This window comes from Drosophila albomicans, chromosome 2R (genome assembly GCF_009650485.2).
Source record: "Drosophila albomicans strain 15112-1751.03 chromosome 2R, ASM965048v2, whole genome shotgun sequence".
Classification (NCBI taxonomy): Eukaryota; Metazoa; Arthropoda; class Insecta; order Diptera; family Drosophilidae; genus Drosophila; species Drosophila albomicans.
In genome coordinates, this window is record NC_047631.2 from 10,114,626 (window position 1) to 10,139,506 (window position 24,881).

Sequence of the window (24,881 nt, forward strand, 5' to 3'; positions counted from 1 at the left end):
GCGCAATTTAATTAATTAACAAATATTATTCTGATGGAAATGATAGTCGAGGTGCAACAAACATCGATAAGTGTCATGAATTCCTCGTGCCTTTCACATATTTATTTCGATGGTGGCGAAAGAATCGTCGAGACTGAGGAGTGGCTAGTTATTGTGTCAGAGACATTGATGATATCATTAGTGGGTGTTTAACTTAAGGGCTGTCATCATTATTATTTATAGATATAACCATTCCTAATTAATTATAATTCAATTTGTTGTAAATGTAAATTCCATACCAGACAAATTTTAATCAACATAAGAATGTATAAATTAAATACGAGTTTATTAAATCAATAAACTTTTAGTCAAACGTTTTGCATTTTCTTATATTCGCTATCATGGTTATTATCACTTGAATCTAATTATATTTGTATTGCTGATCTAAATTCTTGTGTTTCATATAAGAAAAGTACTCAAACTTGTAGCGAATTTGCAAGTATTAATCAATATGTAAATGAATAAATCAAATGGCAATTGCAATCTCAATTCGAGCACGAGAGTTTCGAGTTCATGAATACAATGCGTGCTAAAATCTAGTTAAAAGCAAACATTATTATTTAATGCGATCGTGTTTGCTTTATACTCGAATTCGAATTCGGTATGTTGTCAGGCAATTAACGCGCATTTGCTGAAATTCGTGTAAAAATTTTCCACTGACTCGTCGCAACTGGAGTAGTTATCGGAATCGGAATCGCTATCGGTATCGATATCAGTTAAGGCATTGCTTGCAGGACAGAGCGAGAGAGAGAGAGAGAGACAGACAGAGAGTCGGGATGGCTGGCAAAGATCAAGAGTCAAATTCTTGGCCAAGATAAACAGGCTATATGCTGCTTAGTCATAGCAGCAGCAAATTTGCCAACTCACAAGCACTCACATATGCGAGAGAGGTGAATCGAGTGAAGCTGGAAGCAGCCAAGCAGTCAGCCATTAAGCATTACGAGCCATGCTTGCAACATGCAGACAACAACGAGAAGACAAAAAACAACCACAACAACAACAGCAGCAAATCTGCAGCAGCTCCAGCTGTGTTGATATCGCCATGTCAGTCCAGCTAGCAGGCCATTAGCCAAGGTTGTTGCCGACTTGCCGCAGTGTGGCGGCAGCGGCAGCGGCTACTTGCAGCAATCTCCTGATATTTAGAATCGAGCGAGCGAGCCAGCCAGCGAGCAGCCTTAATGCCCTCTTATGGATTGCGCAGACGTCGAGCCGAAAAAATTGGCAAATATGTTGCCAACAAAATCGCATACACATGTATACCAAGCGCCTAGACAACAACAAACACTAATACAACAGCGACGCCAAGTAACTAAATTGCCCCAGCCCAGCCCGGTTGTATTTTCCTTTATGGTTTGTTGGCTGCTGTTGTTGTTGCTGTTGTTTGTGTACTTGTTACGTGAGAAAATTTTTTGAAAACTTTTGAATTTTGTTTTTAGCTACTCGTATCTACAGTTTGTGCGGGGCAGCAGCTGCCAAAAATGTGAAACTGCTAACCGTTTTTTGTTTTTGTTTTGTTGTTTCTTTTTTGTTGCAATTTTATGGCTTTGTTGGTCAACACACAATTCGACTACTGCTGTTTTGCGGTCTGTTCTCTGGCAAATGCATTCACCTGGCTACATACACACACACACTTACACACTTACACACACACTCACACGGACTCCAACCACAGTGCGACCATGTGGCCAGACTAGGTGAAAACCTTGATGTGGCAGCACTGGCGAAGGGTGCTCTTGAGTATTTTTGGAGCATTCACTCTATGGGAAGTGAGAGTAGCCCTGACTTCCATCTAGAGTTACTTTTTATGCTTCCGATTAGTCGCAGTGTAATTTGTACAATTCTAAATAACTTAAATATTTCCTTAGAGAATGCTGGACAATTAAATCAAACAATCAAATGACTGTTAAGGGCATTAATAGAAATTAAAATTAATGATAATTATTATGGTCGAAAAGTCATACGATGTTTATAAAAGTGATTTATCATTTTTTCGTGTTAATTATTAAATTATAATTACACTGGCTACTAATTCAATTCACTAGTTATTTATAACTCTCGAAGCATTTGTTATAGTTTTTTGTTCGATTTAAAATATGCTTTGTAAATATTTAAGTCGACTTGTTTTTCCCCCGATTTGAGCAGCAATCGATTGAGGCAGCCGCAGTCCATTGAATTTCAATTAGCGCACAAATTGCTTACGAATTCCAAATGCAATTCCAATTTCAATAACAAAAAAATGTATATGTATACAGTAATAAAATAAATAAAAAAAAACGTCAATGCAAACAGAGTGCATGAAATTAATTCGAAGGAAAAATTGCCAAATAATATTTAAAAGTATTTATAGTTATTATTATTTTGCAATAATTGTTTTTGACTTTAATTTTTCTCATTTAGCAGATTGAAACGTGCGATTCGCATCTAGGCAATTCATAAATTTGTTTATTAGCTGGTTCTAAACATTTAAGCAAACAAAGCTAAGTGAAAAGGTGTTTGCGTTGTTGAGAATCTTGACGCTTCTGTGAGAACTCGATTGAATTAACATGTAGTCAGGTTTTGGGTTTTTTCTTATAATTATTGATTTTTTACAAGATCTTTAAAGATTCCAAAGAAACCTGATCCATGCTGCTCTTTGGAACTGAGTCCAAGCATTGATCCATCACATATTAGAATATATTTATGATGATACCCTGTAGTTATTCGAATGAATAAATATAGCTTATTATACATGATATAATATATTACAGGAAATCAAGTATTTGCCATATAGATCAGCATACGCCATTTTCTATAATCAAGTAATGACTTAATAGTATGTTTCAAAAGGTGTAGGGTATATGTGTGTACTTAGTAGCACGCACAACACTACAAATGAGTGTCATGCATGTCAAAAGTAATAAACCGTGGCGAAGCACTGATCTCGGATGTATTATAGAAATGCGCAGTTCGAACAGCGAAATAAATGCGATAACATCGAGTTGTACTCGTATTAGATAATATACGTAGGTGAATTAGAGGCACGCTCAACATTACAGCACAGGTTAAAATTAATAAAACTTAAATTAAACGGCAGCGCACACAAATTGACGACATTAAAATAAAGGAACCTATTGACTTAATTGTAGATAACAACAAACAATAGTCAGGGATCTTTAAGTGTTGCAAATTAACTACAGGTTTTAGGTTACTTCTTTTTTATAGTTCAACTTTAAGCAAAATAAACATACAATTAAAGCAAAAATTCTATAAAGTAAAATGTACGTAATAATTAAAAGACTCTTTGGGAGAGTTTTTTTTTTAAGCTAAAAACAATTTTTGAGGTACGACAAAATTGTCGTTAGATGTTGTTTTTAGATTTCTTGCTTCGTTCCAGCCATTAAACCATTTAAATGCTTCATACGACAAGTCGCCTGTTGATGTTGTCTGTTGTCAGTTGTTGTTGCCAGTTATTGCTATTGTTGTTGTGGCAATTTGTTGCCCACAAATTGGCAGTGCATTAAATGCATTTTCATTAAAGACACACAAACCCAGTAGCCAGCAGCCAGCAGCAGTTGCCTTTTTTACCCATTGTAATTGCATTTTGGGCAATGAATGCGGCACGCAATGAAAGTTACAAATCATTTTTAGCAAGAGTTGTCTACAAAGGGGAACGAGGAAGAAAGATTGTTTTCCGTATTGCTTACATGATGTTCAAGTATAAGTATGCGAAGTTATTATTAAATTATCCACTTAGGTATGCAGAGCAATAATCCCCCGAATAATTTGAGATAGGCTTCTTAATTCATCTACCCATAAATCAATTTACAAATTGATTTGGAAATATTTAAATCTGAAGAGATTAGTTTTCCTAGAATTCTAGATAAAACTCCGCGTAAAATCCGAAACCCATAAATGAATAAATAATTCATTGACTGTTGAGCAAAAAATGCAAATTAATTATTACAAATTAACACAAAAGCTTGGCGCACGCGTCGTACAAATAAACATGCGATAAACAATCAGCACAATAATAACAACAACAAAAACAACAACAACACCGACCACAAAAACAACAACTAGTTATCACCTTAAGCAATTTTTGCTTTTCGCGTTGATTTTGTTCGATTGTTGGCCAATCGAACGAAATGAAACGAAGCGAAGCGAAACGAAATTCGAGCCAAATCAAATCCCAATAATCATTAGATTTTCTGCTGACGCACTTTTGACGTAAATTTCACAAGCCTCATGACCCCTCACCCCTCTCCCCACCCCGCTAGTGCTGCCATTTTGCTGTCTTGTGGCCACTTTTGTTAATAATTATAAAAGATTTCAGCTACCGCGCAGCTGCCAAATAGCTTAGCGAATTCATAATTATTCCTTTCCTCTTTCCACGATCTAACATAGCAGACAGGTCTGGCTGGCGCTAGCTGACCAGTTGTATTTTTTTCTATTCCATTTTTTTGGGATCTCGGATCTTAGATCTCTCAAAGTTTTTGGGTTTGGCATGTGCCAAAACATTTTACAGATGATCTTAAGCTTGTTTCGGTTTGCTTCAGCTGCTCAGCTGGTTAAATGGTCAGCTGTTAACAGCAGCACTTTTACTGCAAGAATTTGTTAATGCTTACAACCAGCCAAAGAAAAAAAATACTCGTTCAACACTTTTGGACAGTAACTCTCACTGTGCCCAAAATGACATGTCATGTGAATTCAACTACGACGTGCCTCTGGCCACAGTGCCAGGTGAAACTGAGCCATGTCTAAATCCATTTCAGTTTCAGTTTACAGCAAGCCTCAGTGTCTAGATAAGTGAAATCACGAGCCAACTGTTTGAGCACAAGCTCAAGAACTGAACATCATCGCAGCAACAGGTAGATGATTAACACATATCAACTAAAAATAACTTTTACTTCTTTTTGGATAGTTTCTCGTTGCCATCATTATTATTAGAGAGATTATCTGTACCTAGAATAAATCTTATATTATGGAGCTTAAGCCCATAACTGAGTCAACATCAGTAGTTGTTGTCCCTTTTTTGGATATTTAAAGCACTACAGTTTATAGCTATTATAAATTCAAATATGTATTTTCAGCACAAAGACTTTGCGTCATAAAACCAACAGGAGAGTTGATAACCAGTTTTGCTTACATTCTTTCAAAACTGACAAATGACAACATTTTTGTAATTTATGCGTCCGAAATAAAGTTACTAAAAATATTTGCCCACTCAACTTTGTTGACAGTTTTTGTTTGGACCAAGTTGTGTTATGCGCCTTTTCGCTTTTTGGCGATTTTTGTACAGTCTTTTGTTCGATTGAAGTTCAAAGTTCAACAGGAATACGATAAATCAATGTTATCGCACACATTTATTTGATTTACCAACATTTAAAGCTAATTGATAATGCCGAATTCGCATTAATTAAAACGAAATAGACTTTATTAGGAATGAAACCTAAAACTCTTTTACTTTTAACAGCCTCCAGAACAGAGTTATGTTAACTGAGCAGTATGATTAACAGCACTGATTTTCTTTGCAGCAGCGCAAATAACAGACCTGTGTTAACTATGCAGGATCGTTAACAGCGCTGCTTTCCTTTACAGCTGACTTCGCCGCGACAATATTCGCCGCAAGCCGAGGGTTGCAGCTGTTACTTAACAGCTGTTGCACAACAGCAAAATGCTATCGCAACATTTGAATGTCTTTAAGAAGACCGACAATGCACAAACAGAAAAGAAAGAAAACAAAAGGTAATAATTTCGCGTGTGCACAAAATACAAAATAATTGTTTCGAGATGCATGTGGAAATTCAACTCTATTGTTCAATTTCCGCCCGTTGACATACTGCTATAGTATGTATTTGGGGTGATCATGATAATGCTTTCTAGTTGTATTACTGGCAAAGTTAAATCGATTGTCAATCAGTTAAGCGTGTAAGCCATCAAGTAATTCGTATAAATTACCATACTAAAAATACACGACTGCGTCACACACTCGAAACATCAAGCGCCTGACCTCAAACACTAAAAAATATGAATTAATATGAAGTCAGCAGCACAAATTACAACAAATTATATACAGACTACAGACTACAGTTTGTCCCGGGACTAATGATAAGCATTTGCATAAGTTCAAACTGAAACTGAACAAAACAGAAAAAAGCAACAATCAACATTTAAAGACCGTGTGCGTTGGATCGCGACCCCATTTGTTGTGTTCGAAGTTGTCTTCGATTTAGCCATATCATCGTCGTGTTGTGTTGCCAAAGAGCAGCAGAGCGTGTGTGCAGTGTGTGTGCGAAAAGCCCAGTTAAAGGTTAGGGCCAGCAGCAAATTCACAGAGTAGGCCAGCATTTACATGTACGAATGTACGACGAGTAAGCTAATTACGTATAGTATATGGATCCAACGGAATCGTTGCTGCCGACTGCAATTAAAACGCACAAAACTCGAACTCGAACGTGCTGAAAAGTCAACGTCAGTGAGGCAGGCAAATTAACATTTAAATGCCGTTCAACAGTTACGATCTTGACGCTCAAATCAACAGTTGAACAGTTGAACAGGTGCAAAAACCTAATAGCGCCTTATAGGCATCTCTTTGCCGACGTCTCTGATCATTAGTTGTTTTAACTGAGCTATGTTATGCAAGAGATTCGTTTGACCCACATTTAATGTTCTCTGGGCATCGCCAGTGGAGCATGTCACACTTTGCGTGCCTCCTCAAAAAGCTCTTGCGCTCTCCCTAATTGCCGCCGAGTTCCAAATAGTGTGAAGGAACCGTTACGCTATGTTGTAGATGCGTACCCCTAAACATGTACTCTATAAATCGCAACACGATCTGAGGTATTTGGGCAAAATTCTTAAAAACATTTATTAAATATTTCCCCATATGGAAAAATATTGCAATAAATTTATGACATGGGTAATGAATTAAGAACGCCAAGTACAAATTGCAAAGCATTCTGGGGTACTAACTATATTGGGTAATTCTAAAAGAAAATATATTTTTATTTTTAAATAATTCCATGGTGAAATTCCCAAGCAAAATTATCCTAATAATTTGAATAAATTGGAATCTGGGAATCAGCAAAAATATTGCAATATATTTGTAATATTGCAGATGAAATGTGCATCTCAAAAATTTTAAATATATTCAGATCGAGATTTGGCAAATATGATTATTTAAAAATAATGCTTTTTTACAAAACATTAATAATACTTAAATGTTAAATAAATCCCCATCTGTACAACAATAAATTTATAATAATGAACCTGCAGCTTTAATATCACAAATTTGAAACCAATTCAGCTCAAATTACAGTAAATATAAGATATAAACTTCGAGAATATTTTTGTATACAAATAATGATTTAATGTTAAATAAGAGGAATGTTCAGTATGCAATTTTTCTACTTATCGGTAAGCTTAATTCTATATTTCAAATGTTATAATAATGAAAATCACCTGACAACACCTCAGTGCCTCAGTAGAGTATCTATTAATCGATTTAACGTAGAAAATGAAATATAATATAATATGTGTAATTACCAAGCAAATTGCTGCGGTTGCGTGCGTCTGCAAAGAAAAGAAAAGAAGCACAAAAACTATTAAAATATTTTGTATTGTTTTTTGTTTCTATGTTAAGAGAGCTTTGCTACTATAATCGATAGACATTTGCATTTACATGTACGCTTGTTTTTTGAGCAATGTGGCAATAAAAATGTTTCACACGCGGCTTAAAGAAAACCAAACAAAACAAAATATGCGAACATTTCTTATTCGAATTGGTATTGGTTTGGTATTTGTATTGGGAATTGGATATTGGGATGCGGGCCCCACTTTCTCGCCAGATAGAAAATGAAAACGCATTCAGGTGATTTGTAGTAATCTCAATGAAATCTGCAATTATGGGAGAGTACGAAATCATCGAAAATGAAAACATCCACAGCTTGATGTTTGGAAAATCAAATTGACTGTGTCGAGTCGAAGTCGAAGTCGGAGACGGAGATCGAGACTGGAAGCTGTGAGAGAGTCAGTCGAGTCGAGTCGATCGACTCACTTGCCTCAATGGAATTAAAATTTAATCAAAAGCAATCAAGTCGACCATTCCAATTGTGCATGCGTCACAGTTTCAGATTCATCTGCACGCATATGTATGTATATGTACCATATATAACTGCAGATGTAGGTTACAACTCGGCTGCTGACCAATGCATGAATCAAGGCGCGCAGAGACAACAAATTCGTACCACACTCTTGAGATAAATTCTCACAAGTATTTTTATGTTTTTATTTTTATTTGTTGGTTTTTATTGTTGCTGTTGTGTATGTTGTGGGCTTGGTAATTGGCCGGGCCAAGAGCAAAACGGGTTAGCAGCAGTCCCTCCGACCGCGTGTCAATGGCTGCGTTTAAGCTGCGGCCTCTCATCCAAAGCGCATATCTGTCAGATACAAATGTGCCCCCCTCTAAACTTGACAAATTGTTTGGGCCTCAACCTCGCTGGCTGATGGCAATACACCTCTTTTTTTTGCCTTGCCTTGTTTTGTTTCTTGGTGTCTTTTTTTTTTTTTTTTTTTTGGCCAATATACGAGTATACTACTTACAAGCACTAAAAAAAAGTCATTTTGGAAAGTTCTCGGCGGCCTGACCTTATTTTCCCGCACATCGCACATCGCCCAACGCACTTTAAGCGCCATTTAGAAGACGAGACGAGAAGAGAAGCGGCGACGATGACGAAGCCGCTGAGTAAATAAAGCAAAACAAAGTGTGGCTAATAAGGCACAGCATACTTGCCTCTGTGCTATTAACAATAACAATAAGCTCTGTTTTTCAGCAATTGTGTAAACAACAGCAGAGAGAAAAACACACTCGCAAGATACTTTACGCACAGTTAGTCAGTTACTCAGTCAGTCATTCAGATTTCTGTTTTTGTGCCATAAAAAACAACACTTTCTTCATAATATAGGTTTCTATAATTCTTATTCTTATTCTTAGTCTTCTTCGACCAGTACAACATTCCGCAGAGATTTCTGCATTAAGAATATAATCAATTAAATACTACGTTTGATTCACATTTAACATTCAACTACCACTCGTTATTCAGCTTATACTTAAAATAACTTGAAACAGGTTTCGCAGATTGCTTTTATTGAATCGACTTGAATGCAAATTTATGTTGTTTCTAAGTGTGCCACAAAGATAAACGAAATATTATTAAATCATTCAATTGTTTTATGGCTTTTTTACGCCAAATATTCGAAACATTCGTGAGTGCATTGACTCACGACGCTCACGCACAACAAAGTAAATATGTAAGCTTGAGCATGAACTAAATCAAGTTTATTAGCATACCCTGTAAATATGCACACAAAACAAGAATTTCATTCAACATGCGTTTTGAACGTAGGCTGTACCCATAGCTACTTACATTGTATCTCTATCTGTATTTATATCTGTATCTGTATCTGTATCTATGCATAACTGGCAGAGTGGAGCTGACTGAAAACGCTTGCGTCGTTGATAATTTATATGTGTCGTCCGGCCCCCACAATCAAGTTACCAACTTGCTTTTGTTTCTACGCGCATTTTATAGATAAACTTGGGAATCCACTGAGGAGAACTTAGAGCTGGAGAGTCGAACCAAAAAGAGGGGAAAACCGCGGTGTGCGCTTTATTTCCGTTCATGTTTGCCCACATCTTTTGATTTTTTTTCGGTTCGGTTCACTTGGGTCTCTTGCTCTGACCATCTCATTCTCAATCTTCCATATGTAATTGCAATTGCCGAGCGACTCACGACGCGACTGCGAGTCGCGCACCTTTTAATTTGAGCGGCACATTCTAACCCTCTGCGATCTGTTTCTGTTCTCCCCTCTCTCTCTCTTTCTCTCTCTCTCTCTGACTGTGAAAACCACAAACACCACTTCAACTGCCTCATTTTAATGTTGTGTGTAAAGTTCTAAGACCCCGATGAGTGCAGCGGAAGTGCGTTCATTATTTTTAACGATTTTATTTACTGAGGACCCTGGCAACTGGTATTCATTTACCTGTTTGTATCTTGTCCCAGGGTCAAGTCAAATTGAATAGGGACAGGACACGAAACAACTGGTGTTGACTTCTCCCTATCAACTCATTAGATTTTTATGGACATTGAACAGGAAAAAGGAAAGGAAGTACTTGGTAATGTTTCCTTCAATCAGACAAGAGGCATTTTTACGAGTGTGTTGTAATCAGAATGCCTAACAGATAAGAGTAAGTAGAGCCGTGATTAGCTCGTAAACAAAGTCATTTCATTCCATTCCGTTTCAGACTGTGCAGAGATTAAAAAAGTTATTTGCACTCTAATGACTTCATTACAGTCGCAACGTTTTGCCACGTGACTTTTCTAGTGATACAGATGCAGAAATGCATATATTATATATTCAATTTCTCAGAGTTCCCTGCCCAGTTGCTGACCCTTAACCCGAATGTTAATCATATTGTAATTAAGAGCTGGACAGCCACCGCCAACAATTAGCAACGACTCGAGACTTGCCAAGCTAATTTTCATAATTGAATGGAAAGTCTACAAGTGGGCGTAGTGCTGTCTGGATTATCAGAGATGTATTTAAATAAATCGAATCAATTCGAATCGAATACTATATACATAATACGGATTACAATTGTAAAGTTCAACGCGATGCGGATAAACGCCCCTGACTGCTGACAAGTGCCCCAAGCTGCGGTGGTATGCGGATTGCGGGGGTGTGCACTTACAATTATGAAGCGCAAACAAAACAAGAGAGACACAAAACGTTGCATGACATGACAGCAACCACAACAACAACAACACAACAATTGCCAGTTGCATGTTTTGCCGTTTGTTGTATTTTGATAATTTCGTTGACGTTGTTCACGATATTTGCCGGGAGGAAACAATGCAAAGACTGTGATGCGATCGGCAGCAGCTACTGCGACTTGTTTTTTTTTTTCTTTTTTATATTTATATTTTTTTGATTGCCATGCATCAATTTACATACACAGAAAGATCGGCGGCAGGCAAAAGACAAAAACCAAAACCTGCGACTTACAGATGGATAGACAATCGTCATTCACGATCATGCTTACGATGATCATGATCATCATGATCGTCAGCTTCATTTGAATCAATTAAACTTGCTGCTGCTGTGAGTCAACCCATACTCATAATCATATTCGTATTTTTATTTGTATTTGTATTTTTTATTCATATTCGTTTTCGTTGTTGATTCCCCTGCTGCCTCTGTTGATTGATCATTGAAGATCCGAAGACGAAGCCGAGTCGAGCCGAGCCAAGTAAAGCCGCGCCTAGAGTCGAAAATTCCATGAATTTGATTACAATAAAAAAATCTTTTCAGCTTTTCACAAACGTTAACTTCTGCCTGCTGTCTTTGGCCAACACATAAATGCCTCACAAACGCAACATCAAAGGTCAAAAACACCGCAACGCAACGCAGCGCAGCGCAGTGAAGAGAAGAGAAGAGAACTCGAAACCAGTTCAATGAAATCCAACAATAATCCGAATTCATTCCGAATGCATTCCAATTTCAATTCCAATACCAATTTCGATTTCAGTTGTCAGTTTTCATTGGCTCTGTTAGCTCGGCCGGCAGGTTCTTCTAATGCTCTCTCATCTACCTTACATGGATCGCCCTTTTTCCAGTTTATTATTGTTTTTTGTTGTTGCTGTCGCTGTTGTAAGTGTTGGCCATGTGTTAATTTGGCTCTCAAACAGGTCTGGGCTAGGCTTGTCTGTCTAGACATTGAAGACTCGACTGAAAGAATTAGCGGCCATTTTGGTATTTAAGATGATGCTCTAACGCGTTGTTTGGAAATTTTTTAATTTGTTTTTCTGTTTTCGGTAATCTTTTGATGGAATTCTAAGCCTAATAGATTGCCAGGTCAGAACAAAAGAGCAGAGTGCAGCCAAATGCAAATGCATCATTAAAGCCAAAGCTAATAGCTGGCTCATATATCACAAGCAATATACAACTGAGATCACAATAAGTCAGACACCACAACAAAAAGATAAAACTTCAGTCGCCTTTTTGAGGCATTTTGTGTGATTTATGTGCTGTTTTTCCACTGCATATTTAATGAGTAATAACAATAAGAGAACCACTGGCAGAATAAGTGAGTAAGTAATAGTAGACGCTCGTCTTTTGTATTTGCGCAACAATTACGAGGAAATTAGCTGAACCGAACTACACTTTGAGATGCATGTAGGTTCTGTCTCTGCAGTTGTATGAGTATCTACACTTGTGTACACACAACATTCACACACACAAACATTGATTAGCATGAGACAAGTGCGCCCACACGATCAAAGAAATAATACACATATGAAAATTGAAATGGAAATGAAAATGGAATGAGACACAAAAAAGTAAGAAGCTACAGTCGAGTGTACTCAACTGTGAGATACCCGTTACTGGTTTTCAATAGTGGTAAAACAGTACGTTGAAATATACCAAATAAATATACTAATAAAATACTAAAATATACAGAAAATATTTCAATATACTACTACATTCAAAATATACTATACAACATAAAATATATAATATATCCACAAAAATAGTTAATATACCAATATAATATACCACAATGTAATTAAAATACCGACAAGCTACTAAAATGTGTATTTCGTATACCAATAATCTACTGCACTCGCAATATACAATATGTAAAGTAATAATGTAATTAAAATACCGACAATATACTGAAGTGTGTATTTGGTATATCAATATTCTACTGCATTCACAATATACAATATGGTACAAAGTATACCAAATTGTCAGCCAAAGTAATTAAGATCCGACAGCATCATTTCCTGCTGCCACAAAGTTAAAATACCCTTCATCGCTATGGGAGCAGCATTTGTAGCGAGTGCAAGTGGGCGGCTCTCAGTTCGCCTCCATTCACAAATACGAAAACGACGACGACGACAAAGAGAACAAGAAGAATGATGGCAATTACAATAACAATAACAAAACAATACACACAGCAATATGCAGTAATAAGTAATGGAAATGAAAATAAAGGTCAAGTTTAAGTGACGATGATGACAAGAGCAAGAAAAAGACAGCAGCAAGACTCTCGGAATTCGTCAGGGGGGAAAAGAGCAACACTACAGTGGTAAACAACTGAACAACTGAAAAAATTAAAATACATAGGCACAACACTTGTTGTGTGTGGGCGTTGTAACTATCTGAGATCTAAGACGAATGTGGGCTACGCTCTTAAGTATAAATTGCGCAACGAATCGATCGTAAAAGTCAAAACAATTTGTTTACCTGCGATATTGATAAACATTGAGTTGATCTGAGTTGAGTTAAGGTGTGTGTGTGTGTGTGTGTAATCAAACACCATTTATTACAGCAATTTCAATAATCATTTGGAACAGATACGAAGAATTACAGCACAACATGTGTTTTTTTTGTTTGTGAAATCGCAGCTGAATTTATTTAAACTAAAAACAAGACAAATATCGATTCACTTTCATTTTACCGCTGAATACAGTTCAGTAATTGAGATACAGAATTAAATGACAACATTTTCTCGCTATCACATAAGCTCTTTATCGCATTTGCATATCGATTGCTCCGAAGTACAATTAGTCTCAGTTATTGGGCTTACAAGTGCGTATTATATCAACCCCTATAATTCCAGTTATTCAGATTGTCATGGCTACTCAGAAAAAAGGCAAAACATTTGTCACAACTGTAATCAGTAAATAAGCCAGTAACATTTGTTATGTCGCCAGCGGGTCGCACTATGAATTGTACATTGATTCATTCATTAAATTGTGACGCTCTCTGCACAAATGCCGGGGCGGGAGTCAAGACCCCCAATTTTGAAGAGACTCGCCGCCAACTCGGAGACTCAGCGAACCTCGACCAAAGAGCAAGTGGCAATTAAAACTTGATGTGTGCATGCGAATATGACACGCCCATCAGAGTCTTACGCCTCCCTCAACAAGTCAACACACATATGTGGGTGTTAATTAAAATTGAAATCAATTGCTTCAACCTCCTCCTGAGCTTTGTGCGATCCGTCGGACATTTTTGCTTATGGCTCTTAACGAGCGTTGTTATTCAACAAGATAAAGGCATCTAAAAATATCCCATTCATCGACTTAATTGATGAGACGTGATTTTCATGAAATATTTTTTTGGGAAACCTGCTAAAAATACTCTAATTGCGCTGGACAAAAGTCTTAATGCGACACTTTGCACACGTGTCTAAGATGAGTATTATAATAACAACTTATTTCGTCGGTCTCTTTAAGGGATATCTTCTAGTTAAGCTGCTCAAAGTTGTCTAGGCGATTTGTAGTTTGTCGGCAACTTGGAAGTTTGCTCAAGTTTAGTGAAAATGTCGATTGCAATTGACGTGCAAAAGTTGTCGACGGCTTAGGCGATTCTTAACTATTCGTATCTATTACACAATAGTTAGATAGGGTCTAAAGTAACGCTGATGTAATAAAATTCTAATATATGCGAAATGATTTATTTAATTTTTATTTTTTGCTAGCCATCATTATAGTATTAAGTATGTATCGCTTGGTTGGCTTTCAGGTTCTAACTCATACATAGCTAAATGCCAAATGAGCTGGGCTAGATGATAAGACTAGAAATAACTACTCAAACTCGTTAATATTTATGGCAACCAGATTTTAAGGGTCCGCACACGTGTTTGCAACTCATTAGGATCTACAGCAAAGTGCATCTACGATCTCGTTTTTAATTTCTCTATTAATGTGCTATTATACTAACTATATAAATTGCTTTTTTGCTTTTTTCAACAAATACAAATTAATGCGCACAAATTTCAAAATGGCCTCTGAGCAAAAAAAATTAATATTCAATGCACATTTTAGCAGCAATAAAAACAACAACAACTACAACAACAAACACACACACTCGTAGTCGAAATGAGGCCTTTGTCCGGCTAAGAAACAGCGAAACAACAACTGAAAAACCTTCGTGAAAAATTATCCACGACGAACAACAAACAGCAACAACAATAAAAAGTTGTTAAGCCACCGCAGCGCACGAACTTACACAAAAATTTGTAGTTGTAGTTGAAGTTGTAGTTGTATTTTGTTTTTGTTGTTTTGCTGTAGTTACTGGCTGGGCCCCCATTTCATTCATATGGCCATAAGCCAGCAAATGCGTTAACGTTAACAACAATTGGTTTGCCCGCTAGCCAAAGCGGCTGACTGGCTGCTTGGCTGGCTGCTCATTTTTGGTTTTGCGCACAAATCAATTGACAGCGTCACGTAATCAGCGCAATCATTTCGGCCCATAAAAAAAACAAGTCAGCAACGTTTTTTTTCTTTTACTTTTTAGCCACAACACAAGACAACACGACTCGCGTCGCATCGCATCACATGGACAGCGCAAGTTGTACGTCTTTTAAGTGGACAGCTTGAAGCTGCCCAAATCAAATCAATCAAGCGTCGCACCCAAAAAAACAAAAATCCAAAATCAACTTGCAACTCCGAACAGGTTGGCCAAAAGGCATAAATACTAGCTCCCCAACATTGTTGAAGTCGTTGCATGTAAATCTCGTTGTGGTTGCTGTTGCGATACTCTCTCTCTATCTTGGGACAACTGGATTGAATTCGTTTCGAATGATCGAGATTAGCAATATGTTTCGAACTCACAAATTGCAAAACTATTATTTGAAATTTGAATCTATCTTCCCGTTTCCTTATGCAATTACTTAATTATTTCGAATACTTTGCGTTTACTCTCAGGAATTTGGTTTAACCTTTAGACACTCAAAAGATTGCTGATTAGTTAACACAAATGCAATTTAAATTTACGTTTTAACGTGTGCTCTCTAAAAATATGAAATTGTTATTAATTTATCAGCAGACTGCCTCCGCTAATTTCGTATCTAAAATTAGAAAACCTACATGCTAATTTATGTTATTGTGAACTTGTCAGCTCATAACCCTATTATTTTGTTTACAGACAATAAAGAAATCACAGCCCAAAAAAAAAAAAAACACAAACAAAAAACAATCATTAGCAATTTTTTGGCATGAGCAAAAGCCGTGTAAATAATGCACACAACGAATTGGCATAAATAAATTTTAAGTAAATACGAGTACCGAGTCCAAGTACGACTCTCGAATCTCGACGCTGGCGGAAAAGTACAGCGAAAAATGGTGTGTGAAAATTTATGGCCCAGTGTCCATTTGGCGCTTTTTGGAAAAGAAGCGAAAACAAATAAAAAAAAAGAGCTGATGTTAAAAGCAAAGCAGAGCTGACGGACAGATGAAGCGCCTGACGATGGACGAGCAGACGGACAATTTCAAGGTTTCGCATTGCTAACCTACAAAAGCAAGCGTCAAAATAAACAGAACAGCATAAAAATCAGCAAAAAATTTAACAACACAAAAAAAAAGAAATACCACACACAAATCCGCAAACGGAAATACTTGATCACAATCACAAAAAGAAAAAAAGATTGCTGGGTTTTGTTTGGAATACTGCATTGTTATTACTCGGCGATTGTTGTGTCTATATGAACTATTTGTTTAAACAATAAGAATAAAATAATAAATAAATAAAGCAAACATGCGAAATATGTGAAGCTCAAATTAACTAGACTCGACAACCACGACATTATTTGAGAACGTGATATTGAAGTGTGCTCGATAGCAATGACGATTGACAAATGAATTTTGGGATCATCATCAAATCAATATTCTGTATATTCGTCGTTTTTTAATGAAACGCAATTCAAATGAGGATCAATTATTTAAATAATATTCCACATTCATCATCAAAGAATATACGGTTCTAATTAAATATTGATTGACTATAAAACTCGCCCGTATATCGCAACAAGCCTGTTCCCCTATGCTGATTAATGATTGATTGCCGATTCGATTCGATAAAATAATACACTTAGTGTTGAACAAACGTTCACAGTCTAATGACATGATAGAACTTTAGATATTTATAATAGGCAATGCGACTTTAAGTGCTTTGTTTACACACCGTTTCCATATTAAATTTAATTAATTTAATTTTTGCTCTCTCTGAATATTAAGGAATTTCGTAACATAAATCAATTGAATACGTTCCATACCAGTTATCGATAATGTGAACGATATAATAGTTCAATGGCCATCTATCGAATAGCTGGTAAACACCTAACAACCGCTGCAGAGAGACACGTAACTATTTGTGGAAACATTTTAAATGCTTGGCTAAATATCAATTGCACAATTTTCCACTTGATTTTCCTTTTTCAATCAAAGAAAATACACGACGCCAATTGCCACATTAGAGCCCCATTAAGAGAGCATAGAAGAAAAATTATAGAAAATTCCACAAGCGCATCATAAGTCTTTAACCTTTAGATAATAGCAACATGGAAAGCAAGATAAAGCAAAAAGAAATACTTATATCTACCATAATAATAATAAAAGCAACAGCAGCAGAGGAAAAAAACAAAACAAAAACTCAGCGGAAATTGGTGTAAAACTTGTCTTTGAAGGCGACGCCAACGGCACTCGCTCTCTGGTCGCTGGTCTCTGGTCTCCAATCTCAACCTGGGATGGGATCCAAGTCTGGCTGCAGTTGCTCCCATTATTGCTGTTGTTGTTGTTTGTTACAGTTGGTGTCTGTGTTGCATAAAGCCAATAGCATTTTGTATCACATTGCAAGGCGTTAGAGTTGCTGACGTTGTTGTTGTTGTTGTCGTTGCGCTTTGCTGTGGCAGCCGCTGGTTTCAGGTTCAGATACAGATTCAGATTCAAACCAATCCAAGCCATAGGAGTCAGAGCCACTTTTGTGGTCGCTGCTGTCGCTGTCGTTGCATTCGACAACTTTTCACTGCACTTCCGAGAGCTGTTGCTGGCTTGGTGGCTGGATGAATGAATGAAATGCAATGACTCAGTGCAGCATAAACTTGACTCTTTGAAATGAGTTCATACCGTTCATTTAACTCAACATTGGCCAACGGTTTGTTGTTCATGTTGCTCATGATGTTGTTAGATAGAAAGAAAAAAAAACTTTCATAATTACAACAGAGCAACCAACAGACATTCAACTTTTTGCAGCCACTGTGCAAATGTGCGAAGATCGGTTCGGTTTGGCTGCCAGTTGAGTCAAGTGCCTGATTATTTAATCGAAATGATTATGTTTGCCAACGGCCATTAAATGTAATCATGAAACAACTCCGCCTAGCACTCGAATTTGTTGCACTTTGATTGTTCATAATTAGACAGGAAATATCTCACAAAGATGCAAGCAACAACAATAGCGAGAGACTCGAACTCCAACTCCAACTCCAACTCGAGAGGAAATGAAACACAATGCCAGTGATTGCTCTATTCGAGAGATTGGAGTTCAACATTTTCGAAATTGAAAATTACACATTTGTGTAAATCGAAAACAAATATGTATAGTCAATTAACACAAAAAACTAGGATTCAAATATTGGTATCAAATTATATATAAATTTATTAGCAATTAATCGAATACTATTGCATCCTGTTTACCCAAGCACATTCAAAGCTTATCCGATTTGATAAGGCAACGAATGATTTATGAATTTAGTGCACATTGCCAACAAATTAACTAGATAAGTACCTGCTGCTCACCTGGCTTATGACTTATGCAAGCATTCAACTTGGCTAACAAGCAGCTAGTAACAATGCGAGTTATTCGCAGATATATTTAACTATCTCTAGCCAGCTATTTCACAAAGCCATTAAAACAAAGCGGTAGAACAAATATTCGATAGACAATATCTGAAGTGTTATGCCGATAAACAAATGATTTGCTTGTGAAGCGAAAACATGTCAAAATTCCGCCAATCGAGTATCTTTGGGCGCGGTGTCTACATACTAAATTTAGTAACAGATACTTGCCACACTCAAGTGCGCGTGCTGTTGAGTTTTGTTGACAAATCGTTCACGGTTCACAGTTTGAAGATAGAACTAACTGTTGGACAATTTCGAATTGCATTGCGGAATTTATCGCTTGTAAATACTGCGAGTATATTCCACATTTGGCACACTTATCGTGGGTGAGGCCCTGAGGCCAAATGGCCGTTGTAACACACTCAGCTGTCAGCTGCAAACTGTAAACTGTAAATCGACGTTAACAGCCGCTTTTTCTTCGCTGACAAAACAGTTTTGTATATCGCATTTCTCTGGCTCAAATTTGAATAGTCCGAGGGGAGCCCGGAGGTTGTTTCGGTTTCACCTTAAATGACTCGTCCACTGAATGTTGTGTATGGGTAATTTTCCTGTTAAGCGTTTTACACACTCACATGTTTTAATCGCGTTCTAAAATTGATTTTAAATGCTTTGACACGGTTCTGTAAGCCATAAGACATAGAAATAGCCAATCATAGCATAAAACTTTAGAAGGTATTAAATATTTATGCGCCGCCGTCAGCCAGCTGCTGGAATTCAAGCTTATTCGAATTGGTTTCGGTATTCGAATGAATAACTTGGCGAGGCCTTTTATACGATCAATTAATTAACACAACACGCAGAGCCACACACACTTCATAATAATTAAAAGTAACAAGAATAATACAACGAGTACTTAATAAATATATAATAAGGTTAAATTGCTAATTTCGCAATGCCTTGAAAATACTCAAACACAGTCCAATTACGCTTCGTGTGCCTTGAAAGATATTAATCAACGACTATGGATTACTCTAATGCCGCATCTTTATAGGGTATATAGTATATAATTTGGGGAAACAATAAACGAATGACTTTTCGATTCTTCTCTCTCATCTTCCAGGTCAAATTATGCAAAATACTTTTGGTATTCGCTGGCATTTAAATCGTTGGCTGTTTTTGTTTACGAAAAGTTGTTTCCAAAAACGAACAATAAAATCAAAAACAAGTTAAATAACAAATTGATAAATATTAATAAGGCCAAAAAGACAACCAGCAGAAAACAGACAACATCAGCCACTAACAAAAATAATAATAAAAACGTGTATTTTTATCGGTTTGCTGCTCGCTTCGCTGCATGCAGAAAAAAATGTGAGTGAGTGCGAAGAGTCTAAAGCAGATACATACATGTGTTATGAGTCTGGGCCCATTTAAAGTCGTAGTTACAGTTATAGGTAAAAACAACAAACATTTTAACGGCATTCGTTGTATGCAAAGCACACTTGTGTATCTGCCAGATACAGATACGTACATATGAATTGCAATCAAGTGTAAACACAAATGCGCCGCACCGACAAACTGCGACGCGTGTGCGCGTAACTTGAGATACAATCTTATTGTTTTACATTTGAGAGTACACATATAATCTAATAATAAATCATATACTATATTCGAAAGGCAAATGTATTAAGATTTTTTGGAAACAGCACTTGTAATCTAAAAACGAAATGTTTATTTATATAATATAAAGTGTATTGATAGCGTTGAATATCATATCTCTAATAATAAAAACACAAATGAAATAAATAGGCACTCTGTTTTAACTCTTCTTTTCCTGGTAAGTATATTGTGTATAGTTGGATTGCTTTTGTTGTGTCTGGAAATCTAAATTTAAAATCAATTTATCACTCTTTTGTATTTTATTGCTAATTAATGATAAACTAACTAATTGAAATTGATATTACATATTAATTCAGTTTTATATTTAAATTCTATCTTTTTTTCCAACAGCCTATAAATAAAAATAATAGTATAAACTACAATCAAAATGCTATCTTTTTCAAATTAAAATCTATTCCGTGAATTTTGAATTAGTTTCTTTAGTCATCTATCTATAATTGTAACTGATACATTCTCTTATATACCACTTTGTTGATTAGTATTCTAGAAGTCGCCTGCCATTTAGAGTCGCAATTAGCCAAAGGATAGATAGTCCCACTCGTAAAGCAATAACAATACTTGATACTGGCATTTGCAAGTGTGTAATCTTTTGTGTGATTCAATTATTTAACAACTCTAGATAGAGCGAGACGACAATCTCTATAGTAAATTAGCGTCAGTGAGTCACAGTTATGTGACCTTGCCCTTAATAAGCCACTCCAAGTGAATTAAAGATGAGTGCGATGACGCGTTTTGCTACCGTCGTGAAAGCTATTTCAAGAATTACTATCTTCCTATAATTTGAATCGATTTCTACAGCGTTAACCCTGAAATGAATAACTGTCCAACAGTCACGCATCCAGGTACTGCGATCTAATTGTTGTCAACAACAGTAAAAAGTCGATACAGCCTCGAATGGAAAACTAGAACTGGGCGCCCAATGGGTTCCACTCCAATAAGCAGACAGTCCCTCGCTTGCTTAGCCAGCCAAATGGGTTTATAAATACGCATGGACAGTCGCGATCTCTCAACTATCCATTGTCCATAGCCATAGCAACCGCCTCAAAGGCAACTCAAGAGTCGACAAATCTCAGCAGAGACTGTTGCAGTCTGAATAACCTTGTGCCGCTTGACATACGTTAACATCAGGCAAGCAGGCGACCATATATATACTATATATTCAATTTAAGTATATAGGTAGTATGCATATCGTGAGCAATCCAAAAACGACACATAAACCAAAATTAAAATCGAAAAGTGTTGCCCCAAAAGCCAAGCAAAAAAATGCGGGCTTGCGCACCTGTTTGTAAAGTTAACTTGCCTTTATCCTCTCGTCTCCCCCCTCTACTTGTTACCCAGCTTTGCGTTTTATGAAACAATTACGAGTCGCAGTCGAAGACCAACAAAACAAAAACCAAAAAGCAAACCAAACCGATCCGAGTCAAACTTAAGCCACATCAAAAACCCAATCGAGTCGAGTTGAAATGCGCTGAGTTAACTCGACTTGAATCGCAGTCGGAGTGAAGCCGGTGGCCAACAACGCGCAGCGAATTCGAATTGAACACCAAGTGGCCAAGCCAAGTTAGCGAAGTTGGCCACAAGCCGGCGAAGCTCTGGGCCCCAAAGCCAGATTACTGCAACGCCAATGCAACAAACATTGCACAGTGGAGCTAAAGTTTAATTTCGCAAAAGAGCTTGTTAACAAATTGCTATTAATAAGATTCTGCATATTGCACCTTACTTTGCCTATTCTCGCAATATTGACAATAATAACATAAAAGAAAAAATGTATTACAATCATAGCATTATCAATCATAAGTGCTGTGATAAGAACTAAGGTCTAATTGTCTGGCCATCACATACTTTCTGTCAATTGCACTGATTTATAAGGTCGTCAGATAAAGCTGGGTATCATCATTATAAGACAAAGAGTATTTAGATACCTTAAAGGATCGAAAAAGCTTTAACAGTTTGCATAGATTGCCGTCCACAGTGCTGCCAATTCTGTCACAGCTTTAGCTTTGGCCTGGCCCGGTTTTTTTTTGCTACGATTGGAGGAGCTCTGCTCGCTGCTCACTGCTCACTGCTCTCTGCTGTGTGTCGTCGATCGTCGATTGCTTCGATTCGATCGGTCGCCTTTTTAGCTTTGGCGTAAAATTGCGGAGCGTTGTTGTTGTGCGCCATTAAGGCAACAACTGCTACACAGACTGGCAAACAGACAGAGCGACGGACAGACAGAAACCTGTAGAATTTACAATTACAGCAACAACAACGACAACAACAACAACTGGTAGCCCACGTATCTGCGTCAATGCATTTGCTCGCTGGGGCATTTGCAATTGAAGCGTGGCTTAAAGTGAGCGTCAACGTCAGCATCTATTCCCCCTTGCCGCCCCTTCTCTTTGTCTTCTGCAGCCAACTCCCCATTCTGTATGCTCGCTGTTTGTGTGCGGTTTGTTAACGTGTTTTTATATAACTTTTTTTATGCGCATAGTTTTCTTGTTATTGCTTTTTATAAAGCTGTTGACTGCTTTGTCGTTTGTTTATTTCTGCATTTTTTGGTGGGAATATTTGTTGTGGTTTCTTTTGTTTCTAGAAGTTGGAATTTTATTTGCTAGTCTTTCGGATGAATGGGAATAAGTCTTATGAGTCATCTAAGTCATTCAATTGAGTTTTGCAGTGAACACAAATTATATATCAAAGCGAATGTATGTTTAATTATTTTTAATTGCAACATTTCATATAACATCTGCAACTCTTTCTCTCTTACTCACTGTGCAACCGAAACATGTTCCGCAATTTAGTTGAGCAACTTTTGCTGAGTGATTATCTCATAATCAGCTTCGCCTCGCCTTACACTCAATTTTTGAGGTGAGTTTTTGAGTTTAATGAAGCTGCAAATCGGCTCGGAAATCAACTTGAGCGGCGGTTACATCAACGAAAAAATACAAAATGAAAATCATAAAAATGGGAGAGATACATGAAACAAATTTGATTAACAAAGTCAGCAACACGGATCGCAATGCAATATTTTTGTTTTTGGGATTTATAAGCAATTGTTGTTGCACCGTTCATACACATGTAAGCCCGTATGGCTGTATGTGCATTGCCAATTTTGGCGCGCGATTCAGTGAGTTATGGTTTGGGGATTGCGGCAGACTTGGAGCTGGGCTCACTACAAAACTCAAATGCTCCTGCAGAAACATACACACAGGCAGACACGCACACTGCAATACCTTTCGTTTGAAGTCAATAAGCCTAACAGCGCTTCTCGTACAAAATGACCCAGTAAGAGAAAAATTTACTCACCAGTCTGTTTAATCAACAAGTGGCCGGGCGTTCGTTTATTGTATTTGTGATAAGGTCTCGTAGACTGTAAAAACTGGTTGGTTGGTTGGGCAATTACTGTTACAATTATTTGTGGCTTTAATTCACTTTCGTTTTAATGTGCCAATCGATTTGGTTAAACGATAAGGCGGCTGCTTGTTTGTGTTTAACCCTTAACAAACATTTGGAGCCCAATTTCCGCACACAGCACAATCATTAATAATAAAAATTTACTCTTTTTTTTCCTATTGCGCTTTAAATACCGATTTGTTTTCTTTTTCTTATATTGTTCACACTTTTCACCACTTGAAATTGATTTTTTTCTTCTTGTATTTTTCTTCTTTTTGCTTTTCGTTGGTGCTTTTGTTTTGCTTTGTTGTGTGTACGTATTTCCTTCTATTTCTATTTTCCAAGCAAAAAGGCAAACAAAAACCGACTCAGTATATTTTCTGTATTGGTATGTGTGCGTGTGAGTCTCACATTAACCGGTTTTCGTGTGTTTGTGTTTACGTAGTTGCGCTGTTGTTGTTGGGCTTTTAGCTGTTTTGCTTCTTGCTTCTTGCGCAGGCGCGACGCGCGGTGGTCAACGGAATGGCTGCTAAATGTTGCAATTGCAAGAGTGAGCAAACTAATTGTTTATTGTTTAAACACGGTTTAAAAAATTAAATTAGTTTGCATGTCCCTATTTACATTTGCACACAGGCATCTGCACGAATACATACACGAATACGGACACAAACACACACAGACATGTTCATGCACAGGCTCAGGAATGCAAGCAAACAGGTGTCGATGTCGATGATGTCGCGATGTTTTGGCTTCATTCGTGGCCTGCTTTGACTTTTCTCCAAGATTTTGTTTGAGCGTCGTTTATTCTTGTTATTGTTACCAATTAAAATAACGTTTCACTTTGTGAGTTTAGCGTCGTTTATTTGTTTAAATTAAAATAACATTGTTAGTACTTTTGAAAAATAAAATTGAGCCCTACGCGCTCCGCTCGTCAACTCGATTTGACTTCTGAAATGCAACTGTTTTATCACTCTGAGGTGACCGCAAGTGTCATTGCAAAATATACTATTTAAAGATGAAAATATACTAAGAATCCCACTTTTAAAACCACTGCCTGGTAACACTTTACTATGTTTGGCGCAATTTTGAAAAAATGTTTTAAAAAGGCACAGCCGTCTGAAAAAAAATACA

The 24,881-nt window shown here is 37.0% G+C and overlaps 1 protein-coding gene across 3 annotated transcripts in view; it reads right to left on the reverse strand.

Moving 5' to 3' along the window:
- LOC117576465 (uncharacterized) overlaps positions 1-24,701 on the reverse strand; it is a 35,245-nt gene extending 10,544 nt beyond the window's left edge. Inside the window, exons 1-3 of one of the 3 annotated variants that reach the window (XM_034261233.2) lie at positions 24,571-24,701; positions 23,664-24,083; positions 7,561-7,587 (exon numbers count right to left, since the gene is read on the reverse strand). The gene's annotated coding sequence lies outside the window, so the exon portion shown is untranslated. Of the gene's footprint in view, positions 1-7,560; positions 7,588-23,663 lie in introns of all 3 variants that reach the window. The other 2 variants (XM_034261235.2, XM_034261234.2) reach the window with 2 other exon arrangements.
- Positions 24,702-24,881: the final 180 nt, after the last annotated feature.